Source organism: Arachis hypogaea, chromosome 4, assembly GCF_003086295.3.
Source record: "Arachis hypogaea cultivar Tifrunner chromosome 4, arahy.Tifrunner.gnm2.J5K5, whole genome shotgun sequence".
Taxonomy (NCBI): domain Eukaryota; kingdom Viridiplantae; phylum Streptophyta; class Magnoliopsida; order Fabales; family Fabaceae; genus Arachis; species Arachis hypogaea.
In genome coordinates, this window is record NC_092039.1 from 82,202,906 (window position 1) to 82,210,300 (window position 7,395).

Sequence of the window (7,395 nt, forward strand, 5' to 3'; positions counted from 1 at the left end):
CAAAGAAAAAGTCAAATTTGCATTTGAAAGCTACAATCATATAGTTACATAAAAAAACAAAAATAGAAAACACCATTTTTCTAGAGACTGTTTTCAGTTCATGGTGCGCGAAATTGTGAACAATACTTTTCACAACTCTCATAATCCCCGGTAATGAATCCAAAAACTTGGTGTTCAATACCATGGCATAAACACAATTTCGCACAACTAACCAGCAAGTGTACTGGGTCGTCCAAGTAATAAACCTTACGCGAGTAAGGGTCGATCCCACAGAGATTGTTAGTATGAAGCAAGCTATGGTCATCTTGTAAATCTTAGTCAGGCAAACTCAAATGGATATGTGTGATATACGAATGAAACATAAAGATAAAGATAGAGATACTTATGTAATTCATTGGTGGGAATTTCAGATAAGCGCATGAAGATGCTTGTCCCTTCCGTCTCTCTGCTTTCCTACTGTCTTCATCCAATCCTTCTTACTCCCTTCCATGGCAAGCTTACGCAAGGGTTTCACCGTTGTCAGTGGCTACCTCCCATCCTCTCAGTGGAAATGTTCAACGCACCCTGTCACGGCACGGCTATCCATCTGTCGGTTCTCAATCAGGCCGGAATAGAATCCAGTGATTCTTTTGCGTCTATCACTAACGCCCCGCCTTTAGGAGTTTGAAGCACGTCACAGTCATTCAATCATTGAATCCTACTCAGAATACCACAGACAAGGTTAGACCTTCCGGATTCTCTTGAACGCCGCCATCAGTTCTAGCCTATACCACGAAGACTCTGATCTCACGGAATGACTGGCTCGGTTGTCAGGCGAGCGCTCGGTTGTCAGGCGATCAACCATGCATCGTGTATCAGGAATCCAAGAGATATTCACCCAATCTAAGGTAGAACGGAGGTGGTTGTCAGTCACACGTTCATAGGTGAGAATGATGATGAGTGTCATGGATCATCACATTCATCAAGTTGAAGAACAAGTGATATCTTAGAACAAGAACAAGCGGAATTGAATAGAAGAACAATAGTAATTGCATTAATACTCGAGGTACAGCAGAGCCCCACACCTTAATCTATGGTGTGTAGAAACTCCACCGTTGAAAATACATAAGAACAAGGTCTAGGCATGGCCGAATGGCCAGCCTCCCAAAGAGGGTTCAATCATAAAAACATGATCAAAAGCTCCCTAATACAATAGTAAAAGGTCCTACTTATAGAAAACTAGTAGCTTAAGAATTACAAAGATGAGTAAATGACATAAAAATCTACTTCCGGGCCCACTTGGTGTGTGCTTGGGCTGAGCAATGAAGCATTTTTCGTGTAGAGACTCTTCTTGGAGTTAAACGCCAGCTTTGGTGCCAGTTTGGGCGTTTAACTCCCATTCTTGTGCCAGTTCCGGCGTTTAACGCTGGAAATTCTGAGGGTGACTTTGAACGCCGATTTGGGCCATCAAATCTTGGGCAAAGTATGGACTATTATATATTGCTGGAAAGCCCAGGATGTCTACTTTCCAACGCTGTTGAGAGCGCGCCAATTGGGCTTCTGTAGCTCCAGAAAATCCACTTCGAGTGCAGGGAGGTCAGAATCCAACAGCATCTGCAGTCCTTTTTAGTCTCTGGATCAGATTTTTGCTCAGGTCCCTCAATTTCAGCCAGAAAATACCTGAAATCACAGAAAAGCACACAAACTCATAGTAAAGTCCAGAAAAGTGAATTTTAACTAAAAACTAATAAAAATATACTAAAAACTAACTAGATCATACTAAAAACATACTAAAAATAATGCCAAAAAGCGTACAAATTATCCGCTCATCACAACACCAAACTTAAATTGTTGCTTGTCCTCAAGCAACTGAAAATCAAATAAGATAAAAAGAAGAGAATATGCAATGAATTCCAAAAACATCTATGAAGATCAGTATTAATTAGATGAGCGGGGCTTTTAGCTTTTTGCCTCTGAATAGTTTTGGCATCTCACTCTATCCTTTGAAATTCAGAATGATTGGCTTCTTTAGGAACTCAGAATCCAGATAGTGTCATTGATTCTCCTAGTTAAGTATGATGATTCTTGAACATAGCTACTTATTGAGTCTTGGCTGTGGCCCAAAGCACTCTGTCTTCCAGTATTACCACCGGATACATACATGCCACAGACACATAATTGGGTTAACCTTTTCAGATTGTGACTCAGCTTTGCTAGAGTCCCCAACTAAAGGTGTCCAGGGTTCTTAAGCACACTCTTATTGCCTTGGATCACAACTTTATTTCTTTCTTTTTCTTTCTTTTTCTCTTTCTTTTTCTTCTTTTTTTTTCGTTTTCTTTTCTTTTTTTTATCCACTGCTTTTTCTTGCTTCAAGAATCATTTTTATGATTTTTCAGATCCTCAGTAACATGTCTCCTTTTTCATCATTCTTTCAAGAGCCAACCAATCATGAACCACAAATTCAAAAGACATATGCACTGTTTAAGCATACATTCAGAAAAAAAAAGTATTGCCACCACATCAAAATAATCAAACTGTTATAAAATTCAAAATTCATGCAATTCTTTTCTTTTTCAATTAAGAACATTTTTCATTTAAGAGAGGTGATGGATTCATAGGACATTCATAACTTTAAGGCATAGACACTAAGACACTAATGATCACAAGATACAAACATAGATAAACATAAGCATAATTTTCGAAAAACAGAAAATAAAGAACAAGGAGATTAAAGAACGGGTCCACCTTAGTGATGGCGGCTTGTTCTTCTTCTTGATGATCCTATGGAGTGCTTGAGCTCCTCAATGTCTCTTCCTTGTCTTTGTTGCTCCTCCCTCATGATTCTTTGATCTTCTCTAATTTCATGGAGGATGATGGAGTGTTCTTGATGCTCCACCCTCAGTTGTCCCATGTTGGAACTTAATTCTCCTAGGGAGGTGTTCAGTTGCTCCCAATAGTTTTGTGGAGGAAAGTGCATCCCTTGAGGTATCTCAGGAATCTCATGATGAGTGGGATCTCTTGTGTGCTCCATCCTCTTCTTAGTGATGGGCTTGTCCTCATCAATAGGGATGTCTCCCTCTATGTCAACTCCAACTGAATAACAGAGGTGACAAATGAGATGAGGGAAGGCTAACCTTGCCAAGGTAGAGGACTTGTCCGCCACCTTATAAAGTTCTTGGGCTATAACCTCATGAACTTCTATTTCTTCTCCAATCATGATGCTATGAATCATGATAGCCCGGTCTATGGTAACTTCGGACCGGTTGCTAGTGGGAATGATTGAGCATTGTATAAACTACAACCATCCCCTAGCCACGGGTTTGAGGTCATGCCTTCTCAATTGAACCGGCTTCCCTCTTGAATCTCTCTTCCATTGGGCGCCCTCTTCACAAATGACTGTGAGGACTTGGTCCAACCTTTGATCAAAGTTGACCCTTCTAGTGTAAGGATGTTCATCTCCTTGCATCATGGGCAAATTGAATGCAAACCTTACACTTTCCGGACTAAAATCCAAGTATTTCCCCCGAACCATAGTAAGCCAATTCTTTGGGTCCGGGTTCACACTTTGATCATGGTTCTTGGTGATCCATGCATTGGCATAGAACTCTTGAACCATTAAGATTCTGACTTGTTGAATGGGGTTGGTAAGAACTTCCCAACCTCTTCTTCGGATCTCATGTCGGATCTCCGGATATTCACTCTTTTTGAGTGAAAAAGGGACCTCGGGGATCACCTTCTTCAAGGCCACAACTTCATAGAAGTGGTCTTGATGCACCCTTGAGATGAATCTCTCCATCTCCCATGACTCGGAGGTGGAAGCTTTTGCCTTCCCTTTCCTCTTTCTAGAGGTTTCTCCGGCCTTGGATGCCATAAATGGTTATGGAAAAACAAAAAGCAATGCTTTTACCACACCAAACTTAAAATGTTTGCTCGTCCTCGAGCAAATGAAGAAAGAAGAGATTAGAAGAAGAAGAAATGAGGAAGAAGGGAATGGCTTTGTGTTCGGCCAAAAGGGGGGAGAAGTGGTGTTTAGGTTGTGTGAAAATGAAGGAGTGAAGGAGGGTTTATATAGGAGGGTGGGGGAAGGGTTTTGGTCGGTCAAGTGAGGGTGGGTTTGGGTGGGAAAGTGGTTTGAATTTGAATGGTGAGGTATGTGGGGTTTTATGAAGGATGGATGTGAGTGGTGAAGAGAAAGATGGGATTTGATAGGTGAAGGGTTTTTGGGGAAGAGGTGTTGAGGTGATTGGTGAATGGGTGAAGAAGAGAGAGAGTGGTGGGGTAGGTGGGGATCCTGTGGGGTCCACAGATCCTGAGGTGTCAAGGAGAAGTCATCCCTGCACCAAATGGCATGCAAAAATGCGTTTTTAGCCATTTCTGGCGTTAAACGCTGGGCTGGTGCCCATTTCTGGCGTTTAACGCCAGCTTCTTGCCCTTTTCTGGCGTTTAACGCCAGTCTGGTGCCCCTTTCTGGCGTTAAACGCCCAGAATGGTGCCAGACTGGGCGTTAAACGCCCAACAGCTAGCCTCACTGGCGTTTAAACGCCAGCATGCTCTCCTCCAGGGTGTGCTGTTTTTCTTTCTGTTTTTCATTCTGTTTTTGCCTTTTTCATTGATTTTCTGACTTCTCATGATCATCAACCTACAAAAAAATAACATAAAATAACAAAAGAAAATAGATAAAATATAACATTGGGTTGCCTCCCAACAAGCGCTTCTTTAATGTCAGTAGCTTGACAGAGGGCTCTCATGGAGCCTCAGAAATGCTCAGAGCAATGTTGGAACTTCCCAACACCAAACTTAGAGTTTGAATGTGGGGGTTCAACACCAAACTTAGAGTTTGGTTGTGGCCTCCCAATACCAAACTTAGAGTTTGACTGTGGGGGCTCTGTTTGGCTCTGTTTTGAGAGAAGCTCTTCATGCTTCCTCTCCATGGTGACAGAGGGATATCCTTGAGCCTTGAACACCAAGGATTCTTCATTCACTTGAATGATCAATTCTCCTCTATCAACATCAATCACAGCCTTTGCTGTGGCTAGGAAGGGTCTGCCAAGGATGATGGATTCATCCATGCACTTCCCAGTCTCTAGGACTATGAAATCAGCAGGGATATAATGGTCTTCAACTTTTATCAAAACATCCTCTACAAGTCCATAGGCTTGTTTTCTTGAGTTGTCTGCCATCTCTAGTGAGATTTTTGCAGCTTGCACCTCAAAGATCCCTAGCTTCTCCATTACAGAGAGAGGCATGAGGTTTACACTTGACCCTAGGTCACACAAGGCCTTCTTGAAGGTCATGGTGCCTATGGTACAAGGTATTGAAAACTTCCCAGGATCTTGACTCTTTTGAGGTAATTTCTGCCTAGACAAGTCATCCAGTTCTTTGGTGAGCAAAGGGGGTTCATCCTCCCAAGTGTCATTTCCAAATAACTTGTCATTTAGCTTCATGATTGCTCCAAGGTATTTAGCAACTTGCTCTTCAGTGACATACTCATCCTCTTCAGAGGAAGAATACTCATCAGAGCTCATGAATGGCAGAAGTAAGTCCAATGGAATCTCTATGGTCTCATTTTGAGCCTCAGATTCCCACGGTTCCTCATTGGGGAACTCATTGGAGGCTAGTGGACGTCCATTGAGGCCTTCCTCAGTGGCGTTCACTGCCTCTCCTTCCTCTCCAGATTCGGCCATGTTGCTGGCCTTGCACTCTCCTTTTGAATTTTCTTTTGTATTGCTTGGGAGAGTACTAGGAGGGAATTCAGTAATTCTCTTGCTCAGCTGACCCACTTATCCTTCCAAGTTTCTAATGGAGGACCTTGTTTCAGTCATGAAACTTTGAGTGGTTTTGATTAGATCAGAGACCATGGTTGCTAAGTCAGAGGTATTTTGCTTAGAACTCTCTGTCTGTTGCTGAGAAGATGATGGAAAAGGCTTGCTATTGCCAAACCTGTTTCTTCCACCATTACTATTGTTGAAACCTTGTTGAGGTCTCTGTTGATCCTTCCATGAGAGATTTGGATGATTTCTCCATGAAGGATTGTAGGTGTTTCCATAGGGTTCTCCCATGTAATTCACCTCTTCCATTGAAGGGTTCTCAGGATCATAAGCTTCTTCCTCAGATGAAGCTTCCTTAGTACTGCCTGGTGCATTTTGCATTCCAGACAGACTTTGAGAAATCATATTGACTTGTTGAGTCAATATTTTGTTCTGAGCCAATATGGCATTCAGAGTGTCAATCTCAAGAACTCCTTTCTTCTGACTAATCCCATTGTTCACAGGATTCCTTTCAGAAGTGTACATGAATTGGTTATTTGCAACCATTTCAATCAGCTCTTGAGCTTTTGTAGGCGTCTTCTTTAGATGAAGAGATCCTCCAGCAGAGCTATCCAAAGACATCTTGGACAGTTCAGACAGACCATCATAGAAAATACCTATGATGCTCCATTCAGAAAGCATATCAGAGGGACACTTTCTGATTAATTGTTTGTATCTTTCCCAAGCTTGATAGAGGGATTCTCCTTCCTTCTGTCTGAAGGTTTGGACTTCCACTCTAAGCTTACTCAATTTTTGAGGTGGAAAGAACTTTGCCAAGAAGGCATTGACTAGCTTTTCCCAAGAGTTCAGGCTTTCTTTAGGTTGTGAGTCCAACCATACCCTAGCTCTGTCTCTTACAGCAAAAGGGAATAGCATAAGTCTGTAGACCTCAGGGTCAACCCCATTAGTCTTGACAGTGTCACAGATTTGCAAGAATTCAGCTAAGAACTGATGAGGATCTTCCAATGGAAGTCCATGGAACTTGCAATTCTGTTGCATTAGAGAAACTAATTGAGGCTTAAGCTCAAAGTTGTTTGCTCCAATGGCAGGGATAAAGATGCTTCTCCCATAGAAGTTGGGAGTAGGTGCAGTAAAGTCACCCAGCACCTTCCTTGCATTGTTGGCATTGTTGTTGTTTTCGGCTGCCATGTGCTCTTCTTCTTTGAAGATTTCTGTTAGGTCCTCTACAGAGAGTTGTGCTTTGGCTTCTCTTAGCTTTCTCTTCAAGGTCCTTTCAGGTTCAGGATCAGCCTCAACAAGAATGCTTTTGTCTTTGCTCCTGCTCATATGAAAGAGAAGAGAACAAGAAAATGTGGTATCCTCTATGTCACAGTATAGAGATTCCTTTAGGTGTCAGAGGAAAAGAAAAATAGAAGACAGAAGTAGAAAATTCGAACTTATCAAAGAAGATGGAGTTCGAATTTTGCATTAAGAAATAGTGTTAGTCCATAAATAGAAGGATGTGAGAAGAAGGGAAGTAATTTTCGAAAATTAAGTGAAAGATTTTGAAAACATTTTGAAAAACACTACTTGATTTTCGAAAATAAGAGTGGGAAAGAAATCAAGTGATTTTTGAAAAAGATTTTGAAATTAGAAATCAAAAAGATTT